The following is an 11,299-nucleotide window of genomic DNA, read 5'->3' as shown; positions in this document are numbered from 1 at the left end:
TCTATTATTTTTGTAATAAATACAATTATAGTATATCACAAAATATTATTAGTCAATGAATTACCACTTTACATTTTTTTATCTACCTTTGCCTATAAATGTTACACATTCTTACATGAAGTACTCAGTTAATCTCTCTTGCACTATTATATTCATCTTTGTAAATGAATATTCCTCCGGTTATGCTTACTAATCAATAACGTGTCTCTCCATGTCACCTCAGAGGACCTACACTCTCTTCTTGTAAGAAAATTTATTATTTAATATAAATAAGATAATTATAAATTTTATTATTACTTTTCCATTCAAGAATTTATTATAATTTGAAATTTTACTAAAATATTATCTTTTACTTATAACTTATAATTTACTTTTTAAATCTTGTTTTTCAAATAATGAATCATTATAAAATAGTTTTTTTATTATATCATAAACAAATTTTATCTCTGAAGATTAAAATAATAAATTATATTTTATTTTTTAGAATTAATAATTATATTCTATTAAAATTATAAGTAAAATAAAATATTATCACTCTATTTTTCTATTCTTATATAATGTGAAATTAATATAAAATAATTGACTTAAATATACTTTAAATTCATCAAATTGTATTTTTTTTAAGTTTTATAGTTAATTGTAATTAATATAGTACCAAATGTTACCACCTAATTAACTTATACATTACCATAACTTCATCGTTACATAAATTACATAAGCAAGTAGTACACAATGGCCCTTACACATACAAATATATAATTATGTATAATGTATATGAAAGTTTTTCAAAAATAACCTAGCTTGACATAACAAAAAGTTCTACCTTATAAAAAAAGTACCTAATTAAAATATATATTCTATTTACATTTTCACATAATGCAGCAAAAGAAAACTTTGCAACCTCTTAATTGTTGCTCCCCGTTATCACCTACATGATTTTCTGCTCATGTATAATTGCAGGTGGAAACCACAACAATACAAAAACAAAAGGATAAGCTAGTGAAAATAGAGCAATACTACATAACTAATTATCCTCAAATCAGATCCTAGTCGTACAATCATACAAGTTTAATCTTCCAACACCCACTCCATCTTTATCATAAAATTTGATTCAACAACAATATTACTTTGTAAACAAAATTCACCTTCAACTCTAAATTGTTATAATAGATGAGACTAATATTCATAAACAAAAGGGGGTGGGGGTGGGGATTGATTGTGACAAAAAACTATCCCTTTTTCTTTCAAGATCTTTCAATATCTTCTTTAATCAATTAATAAAGAGTGAATGTGATACTTAGTTTATGAGCCCTTAAAGACATGTAAGTAAGCAAAGTGGATCAGAAAAGAGACAAGAGGCAATGAATTTTATACTGGTTCAATTCTACACGAATCTACGTCCAGATTTCTTCCCGCAACTCGAGCTAGAAGATTTCCAATGTCAAAAGGTTTTACAAGAATTACAAGTACTGCTCAATAATTCTAAACCCTAAGATATCAAGACCTTGATAATCCTATCAAGAATTACTTCCTAATGCAATGCTACACACAATTGCATCAAGAACATCACCTATATAGTGACACAAAATTGAAAATCAATTAACAAAAGCTAAGGAACGAATGCAACTGTAAATCAAGTCGAATTTACATGATCATCCTAAGCCAAGCAAGAACATCCTTCCATCAATCAATTTTGAACAAATCTTTATGAAGAAGTTAAAATTGATTAGTGCTCAATAAAGAATGCTCCAAGAACTCTCTGATCTCTCTTTCACACTTTCAAAATTATGAAAATTGGGGTTATTCAATTTAGAGAGATGCTTGGCTCTTAAAATTGTTTTTCTATCGCAATTAATTGATTACACTTTTTTAGTGTAATCAATTAATTCGATACTGAATTCAATGCCCATTGAGCAGACTTAAATGTTTGATTACATTAGTAGATCTAATTGATTAATATGACAGTTTTATCAGAGTTTAGTATTCCTTTTGCACCAAGGATACTTCTAATCAATTTTGCTGTGATTAATATGGTATTAAGACATATAGCTTGTCTCACAACATCTCTAGACTCAATCATGCAACAACTATATCTATGACACTACTATAAATGTCATTATTCTTCTCTTGGGCATCATCAAAACTACAGTCTTGAAGCTTTGAAACTCTTCTTCGCTCTGTTCCTTTAAATAACATAGATCATCAATTAACAATAAGAATAAAATGTCTACCACATAATATAACCTTCATGACTCAATCATCATAAGAAAGCTCTCATGGTCTGACCTTCACTCATTCATAACATATATATTTGACTCAATTTCGGGAGGACCAGTATATTGAGTCCCTTTTGAATTTAACTAGGGTAAGTTCCTCACATTTGCTAGGTTTGATCTTATTTCATACCGAAGCTCCAGATGCCTAGCGACTCTAAGGTCTTGCCCAACACCTCTACATAATTTAGAAACAAAATTTTGTGTATCAGATTATCCAATCGGGTTATTTAAGCCATTTCACTTTTTTTATGTATCAAAATAGATTTACTTTAATGCAAAACTTTCCTAGATAATTCAAGTGACAATACTGATGCCTCATAGATCAATTTACTCCAATATGAAGTTCAACTCAATAACACTAGCATAACAATCACTTTTGTGAAAACTCAGTTCAATATCATAACATAATCATCATCACATAAAAATTCAAGCAGTAGTATTTCTAGATTTTTACTAACTCCCCTTACCTCGAAATAACTACCGCTCAAAGTTAAACTCCTATGGGATAAGAGGTAATTGTTAGCAATTATGGGTCATGCACACACGCATACACACACACACACACACACATATATATATATATATATATAATAATAATAATAATAATAATAATAATAAATAATTAAATGTGTTAGGGTCAATATATTATTAGTCAAAGTATTAAAATGATCTAATTAATTAAATATATAACTAAGAGCATATATATGTCATGATATATTAAATGAGTAGATACCAACAATATTCCAATTTGATGAGGGGGCAAAATTAAAAATATTAAAATTAAGTAAGTAGCTTAGAGAAGTTACATACATGGTTATAGTCCCCATTTGTGAACACAAAATGTTATATTCATCTTCCTTTCTCTTCTTCCATGTTAGAAGAGAAAACCAAAAGAGAACTTTGAGTGCTCTATAATTGAAAGATTGAAGGTACGTTTCTACATTCAATTGTTTGGTATATTGGAAACTATTAATTAACTCTAGAATTTATTGTTCTTTTATGGTTTCATAAACCAATAATAATGTTATCTCCACTGAATAGAGACATAATACAAAGTATCTAAACAAAACTAAAATTCAATATAAGGTAGATTAAACCGAGAGAATCACTTTTTTTAACTGTCCTTACTAAAATTGATAACTAAATTATTATGAAAACTAAATGAGAAAATTTTTAATATAAAAATAGAAATTTACGCTATTTAGAACTCTAATCGATCTAAAATGTCTCAATACTCCAATTAATAAGTGCGATTAATTTATGAAATTGATGAAAAATAAAAGAAAAAACCGACAAGAGAAGTGGGAAAGGGTGGTGGGTTTAGAGAGAACAATGAACATGAAGGATGTGGTTTTTTCTTCCTTCCTCATTATCATTCTATTATATTATATTATTACTTAACTGCTTTATTTTATGTAATAGAAAATTAAAAAGTTCTTATACAATGTGAAGTGTTTAGTGTTAAAAATCCCTTAAAAGAAGGACTTGAGTTGCCGTTAAATTATTGAAAGCGTTTCTAATATTTCTTTTAGTAAACATATTTCATATACGTTTTCTAGAAATTATTGTTTATTAAAGTATTCTGTTATTACAAAGTCTATCATTGATATTTTTATAATTATAAATTATGACTAAGTGTACTTTTTAATTTTATTAGTCAATGTGAATTAAGAATGATATATATAATTTCAAATTATACATTTTTAACTATGATTTCTCTATGTTACGGCATTTTTATTTTTAGACTTACTGTCTCTTTTGAAATAGTATCTATTACATAATAAAAAAATTTATTATATAACAAGAAAAAAAATATTACAAAAATTACTACATTATCCATTGTTTTCTATTGACAAGTATCATAAAAGTTAAATTTTGTGTCATTTTAAAACTCTATATAAGAAAATCCTAGTTCAAATTCTACAAAAGTCAATTTGCTTTTATTTTTTCATTTATTTATGATTTCAACTATAATATTAATAATAAATAATATTATCATTTGTAGTATTTTTATAAGTATTATTATTTGTAATTTTTAATAATAATATTATTATTATAAATATTACTTGAAGCGTTAATAGTAAAATTATAAACAATATTAGTATTATAATAATAGTTATAATAATAATAATAATAATAATAATATTATTATTATTATTATATGTTATAACTATTAGTATTATTGACATTATTAATTGCAAAGGTATTATTATTACTAGTAATATTAATATGTAATTTATTAATTTTATTAATATATATTATTATTGATATGAGAAAAGAAGTACTAGAAAAATTATTATTATTATTATATTAGTATTATTATTATTATAAGTATTATTATTTGTAATTTTTAATAATATTATTATTATAAATATTATTTGTAGTGATAGTAATAAAATTATAAATAATATTAATATTATAATAATAATTATAATAATAATAATATTGTTATTATTATTCTTATATGTTATTATATATTATTACTATTAGTATTATTAATATTATTAATCGTAAAGTTGTTTAGTAATATTAATATGTAATTTATTAATTTTATTAATATATATTATTATTGATATGAGAAATAAGTACTAGAAAAATTATTATTATTATTAAGAAAAATAATTATTATATTATTATTTTAATTACTATCATATCAAATTGAAAAATTGACATTTCGAAAATATTACATTATTAGTCACCATAATTATAATTACTATTAATATTATTTTTATTATCCATAATTGTTACTATTATTATAAATATAATTGCTATTATTATTATTATTATTATTATTATTATTATTATTATTATCATTATTATTATAAACTATATTTATTTATTTTTCTATTATTATTATTATTATTATTATTATCAACTCTAACTATTATTGTAGTTATTGTTATTATTGTTATAACCTATAATTATTATTATAGTTATTATTATCAACTATAATTATTATGATCATTAGTACTGTCAACTATAAATATTATTATCATTACTATTAACTACAATTATTTTTATTATTATATTACTATTATTATAATTATTATTAAGAAATATAATTATTATAATAGTTATAATTATTATTGTTTTTATTATTATGATTTGATACACTTTTTACTTTTACCAAGTATGGATCATATTTCAATTACTTACTCTTTTTGTTCATTTAGTTGTTCATTTATCTTTACATTGGAACAATAATTTCAATTCAAAAAAATAGTTACTAAAACTAGTAAATTAATAAAACTGAAAAATAATTTTTTTATTATACATAATTATTTAATTTTAAAATATAATAATTAAGAGGCTAAAATTGAAAAAAAAAAGATACCAAAGATGTTTATCTCTTTATATATGTAGTTGTATTATTATTATTTTTATCATTACACGATATTATTACAGTGGTATTATTATTATTATAATTAGACACACATTTTACTTTAATTTACTACGGGATCATATCTCAATTACTTGCACTTTTTATTTTTTGTTATTGTTCATTTTATCTCTATATCTGTATAATTGTTTGAATTAAAAAAATAGTTACTAAAAATAGTTGATTGCACTTTTTACAATTTATAATCTATATTGATATTATTATTAGTATTTTTAATGGTTAAATAAATATAGTAACAATTAAATTATTATTCTAAAAATATTTGAAAAAAAAAACGTGCATACAAACCTCACTTTAAAAGTTAGTGTTGTGGGGTTGAGTTAGGCTTAAAGTTCACTGCTTACATTTTATCAGAATCATTGTTTAAAAAACATTTTGTTCCACTCGTTATTAGTGATGGCAAATAAACTCGTCCCCATAGGTATTGCCCGATCCCGTCCTCGTTTTGACGGGGAATCCCCGACTTTTTCAATTGGATATGAGGATGTACATATCCCCGTCATGGTACCCGTCCTCGTCATATTTCCGTTCTCGTTTAAATTATTAAAATATTTACAATTATTTAAGTAACCATATATATATATATTCCATTTTTTATTTTTTCTAATTATTTGGTTTGTTATGAAACTCATTCACATCTACAGTATATTTTTCAACTTATCATAACCTTTATGTAATTATGTTAAAATAATGTATGTCAATTAAAAAATTTTTATGTCTCACATTTGAATATTTCTATTATTTTTTAATATTTTTATTTATTGTATATTTTTCTTTCACCTAAGAATGTTTAATACTCTCAATTTAAGTGTTTAATAGCATAAACATTTCATTTACTAGGTAATATAAAAAAAACTTTACTTATTATATTAATTTTTGTTTCATTTGAAGAACTCTTTTGTTTCACTAAAACATTTTTTATTATTTCTCAACCATTGAGTATATATGTTGATATTTGAAAAGTTTTCTTAGATCTCTAATGTATTTTTCATCTTATTATATCCTTAATTATACATTTGTTAATTCTTTAATATTTTTATTTGTTGTTTATTTTCATCATGTAGAATACTATTTGGTGACAAAAAGAAGAAGATGGACATCTTTCTCCAATAAGGAGTTTTGATGATGATGATGATGACTTATGAAGAAGTATGGAAGACTTGATGATGATGCATGGAAAAAAGTTGAAGACTTAAAAGAATGCTTTGATTCAAGAGATGCATTGAAGACTTAAGTGTTTAGTTGTTTAGGTCTTGTAATCTGTGTATGTTATTTAAAATAGTTAAATTAGCATGTCAAGAGTCAAAAGGCAAAACCCAAGTAGTAGAGCACTAAGAGAATTTTATTTATTTGCAAAACTCACTAGAATAATCGATTATTCTTAGTGATAATCGATTATCTTAATTAAAACTAATTTTTGAGAAAAGCCTCTAGAATAATCGATTCTCACTGTTGATAATCGATTATCACATGTAACAAACTGACTGGATATTATAGATTTAAATAAAAGAATAAGAAAATAATAAATAAACTGCATTTAATCAAACCCCATTTCCCAAAAACGTGGGAAATTTAAATACTTTTATTAATAAAAGCCAATATCCATAGTTTATAAAAGTAATGAAAAATAGTCTAAAAGATCTCATAAGAGTTTACATATGATATCAAAATCATAAAATAAATAAACTCCCAAGCTATCCCGCTCTGACGCTAAGCCTCACCAGAACCACCTGCAACAACATCATCTGCTCACGTGTAACAACATCATCTGCTCACGTGTACCGCGTACACGATCATCGCCAAACACAAGCAGATAGGGTGAGCTTAACAGATAACACATATAATTATATATTTACACACACACACACACACACACACATATATATATATATATATATATATATATATATATCACATCATTCATATCAGGGAAGCTTCTTTTCATTAATTCCATACCACATGGCCACCATCATGTGAGTCGTGTTCTACCTCTTCTAGTGCTTACCCCAAGGTGACTTGCTGCCATACCTATCAGCCACAACCGATAGAGCACGTGCAGGAAACCATTGCTACGGATCACACACTGTAACGCCAGGTGGAGTTCCCAAATACGAACAGAGTTCGCAACGTCCCAAGACTACCAAACTCGTCAGTCAACTATTGAGGAGGGCAATCTATCTGGACCCATCCATACTGGCCATAACCAGCACACTCACACCAGCAACACTCGCCAACCCGAGCTTAACTCAAGGGTTCCTCGTGTTCATCCGCCATCCCGAGCTCAACTCGAGGGATGCCATTCTAAGCTCAACTCGAGGAATGCCACGTGCTTAACCCTTATCCCAAGCTCAACTCAAGGGATACGTTTTGAGCTCAACTCAAGGAACACCAACAATCCCACCTTTGAAGCATCACCAAAATCCTTGTAGATCACGCCTGCAGAATCCAACAACTCTAGGCTACAATAGTAAAATCGCCTAGCGGGGGACACGTGCCGCCAAGCGGTACCGCTTCCAGACCGCCTGGCGGGTGACACGTACCGCCAAGCGCCAAGCGCCTCAGAAATCCCCACACTGTCGATACCGCCTGGCGGGACCACCCTCACCGCCAGGCGTTTTAGGGTGCCACTATTGTAGCAGCTATCGCCTGGCGGGAAGCTCTCTACCACCAGGCACCCCAAGCCCAGATAACCCATTGAACCACCGCTATCGCCTGGCGGTTCGCATATCACCACCAAGCGCCATGGCAGTATTTTGCACGATACTGGTTTATGCTATAGTCCAGGCACAATTGCTCGCATCATACTCATCTGGTCATTTTCCCAGGTCCTATAACTTAGTTGGTTACTAATGACAACGAGGTTTAACTATCAACACATAACTTAATAGCAATGTACATCCTACTATTACCATCAAATTTACCAAGTCAATCTTCATCCCTTCAAATCATATTATTACTCTTAGAGTCCATACCTTTAAGTTATTGTTAAGTTCGTTACCACTGATAAGGAGTCCTCATCATAGTCAAATGCAAGCAATGCTGATACCATATTCCTTATTACACAATCTCCTTTGCCTCAATGTCTTATCCTAATCTATGATTACTAACCCAAAGTTTATCCAATGAACTCGTACATGCACATATTCTTGAGTACCTACTAGTTGTCTCACCAACCCATTACAACGCTATTTCTGTTCTATTATATCATCAACTATCCTTCCAACAATACCATTTTTACTTAAATCCTAATCAATCCAATGCATCACTCTAGACCATATAAGACTTTGACAACAATTTTACAGTTTGGGCTACTTCCAATCAAATTCCCAATCTCACAATTATATCTCCCTAACCCCAAATGGTTTTCCTCAATTCATCAAAACACATAATCCTGCAACTCTGGTGTGGCGCCTGGCGGTAGTCACGGTACCGCCAAGCGGTTCCTGCAGTTTCCAGAAATCTCCAATTTCCTCCATGTTCTGCGACCCCTAACCTCTGCACACAGCACTATTTCCAATCGATTTTCCAGTTCCCTAGTACAAGATTCCCATTCCAATGTATCCACTTACTCTTTCCAATGCAGCTAAACTCCTAATTTTTCTTCATTTGGACAATAGAACCCCAATTTCCAACCCTAAGTCACCTTTCCACTGTTCCATTCAATTTTTCCCTCAAATATATTTAATTCATAGAAGTACAACATTATATCATCACTTAAAAACTATCACAGGATTTCCCTCCGATCAAAAACACCCCAGAACCCCAAAATCATAAAAATCGCTCGCGTCGCCTGACAGTACAACAGTCACCGCCAGGCCCTTCATCCAAAACCCAGAAAATTGGTGAAAAGCTTTATGTCGCCTGGCGGTCGGGAGCTTACCGCCAGGCGGTTCCTCGCTGGAACCCAAAAATACAAAGAACAGGACGTGCCGCCTGGTGGCCATGCATAGCCCACGAGGCGGTTTTTGGAATTTTTCCAGAAACTTAACAATTCGAACAAAATTCAAGATTGGTCATGCAATTCAAGCTATTCATCATGTAATTTAATCACACATATCAACAAAACAGGTAAAACTCCCCTAACCTGGATTCCTTAGGTTAACTTTGGCACTTGAAAAGTTTCCCTTGATTCCAATGACCTTCCTTGACTCTTCTCAAATCAGTCCAACGATTCACTCAAACCTTACAACTCTCAAATTTCATTCTCTCCTCTGCTAACACAATGGCAGACCACCTAAACCCTCTCTCTTACCACTAATTGGCCTTTTAATTGGGTCTTAATGTGGTTTAATGGCATAAAAACGAAAATGATTTAAAACTAGTGTTCATTGCCATTCATGAGTGCATTATGGACTGTTTTTCAGCCACTTCTAGGTTGCCCATTCCTCTAGGGTTTCCTTCAACTCTTCACATTCAAGCCAAAACTAAGTTTAGCAAAAAATAAAGTTTAATTTAGGTTCTCCAAGGCTTGAACACACAACCATTCAATCACAAAGCAAGTGCACAACCAATTCAACCAATTCATGTTTCTTACTAACGAATATAATTCAAGGATTATATCATTCCACAACAAGATCACATATATAAAAATATAATAACAAATAAATAACATACATAAGACTTGAACCCAAGTCTTCTCATACAATAAAGTACTCTCAACCACTTGAGCTAGTACTTTTACACATCATATAAAACAAAATTTAATGTCATAAAGGCTCCCACTACCCACATTTATTAATTAGTTATTTATTTAATTCATTAAATTCCGCGGATCTTACATCACTTGCTGATAATAGATTATCCTGATTGATAATAAATTATCACATCGAGAAAAATATTTTCATAATAGTTTCTGTGATAATCGATTATCACTTATGATAATCGATTATCTATGGCAGTTGTGACTTAACTTTTCATATTCTTAACCTAATTCTTAAATAGGCTTCTATAAATAGGATGGTAGGCTTTCATTATCATATACAGAAGTTAGAGAAGTCTGAGTACTTGAGAACTCTCTGTGGGAAGTGTAAAACCCGTGAATTTAATTAATTAAATAAATAATTAAATAATAAATGCGGGAGGCTAGTGCATTTATGACATTAATTTCTTTTATATATGACGTGAAAAAGTATTAGCTCAAATAGTTGAGAGTATTTTGATTGTGTGTGAGGATTTGGGTTCGAGTCTTAAGTATGCCAATTATGTGTATTTTGTTATTAAAGTTTTTATAATATGTTGGGCCACACTCAGTATGAGATAATGTTGGAATTGTATGTGTTAGTAAGAAACATAGGTTGGCCTAATGGTTTAAAGTTGATATTACTTTGGCATGGTGTGGGTTCGAACCTGGGTGGACTCAAATTTATGCTGTTGTGAAATTTCGGGGTTATAGGTTTCAATGTGTCTAAAGTATGCTATTTTGGTGTTGCAATGTGATCAAATTGGATGGGCATATTTTGGGAGTGTGTTGGATTACTAGTGCAGAATGTGCGTGCGTGAATCAGTGTCAAAACCTGCAATTCTCACTCAGGCGAGTCAGGCTCGCCTAGGCGAGATATGCAGGGACGTGTATCCTCTGCTTGCTCGTGGCCATCGCTCGGGCGAAGAGTTTTGGAGTTTGGGC

The sequence above is a fragment of the Vigna unguiculata genome, chromosome 5 (genome assembly GCF_004118075.2).
Source record: "Vigna unguiculata cultivar IT97K-499-35 chromosome 5, ASM411807v1, whole genome shotgun sequence".
Taxonomy (NCBI): Eukaryota; Viridiplantae; Streptophyta; class Magnoliopsida; order Fabales; family Fabaceae; genus Vigna; species Vigna unguiculata.
This window is presented reverse-complemented; position numbering follows the sequence as displayed.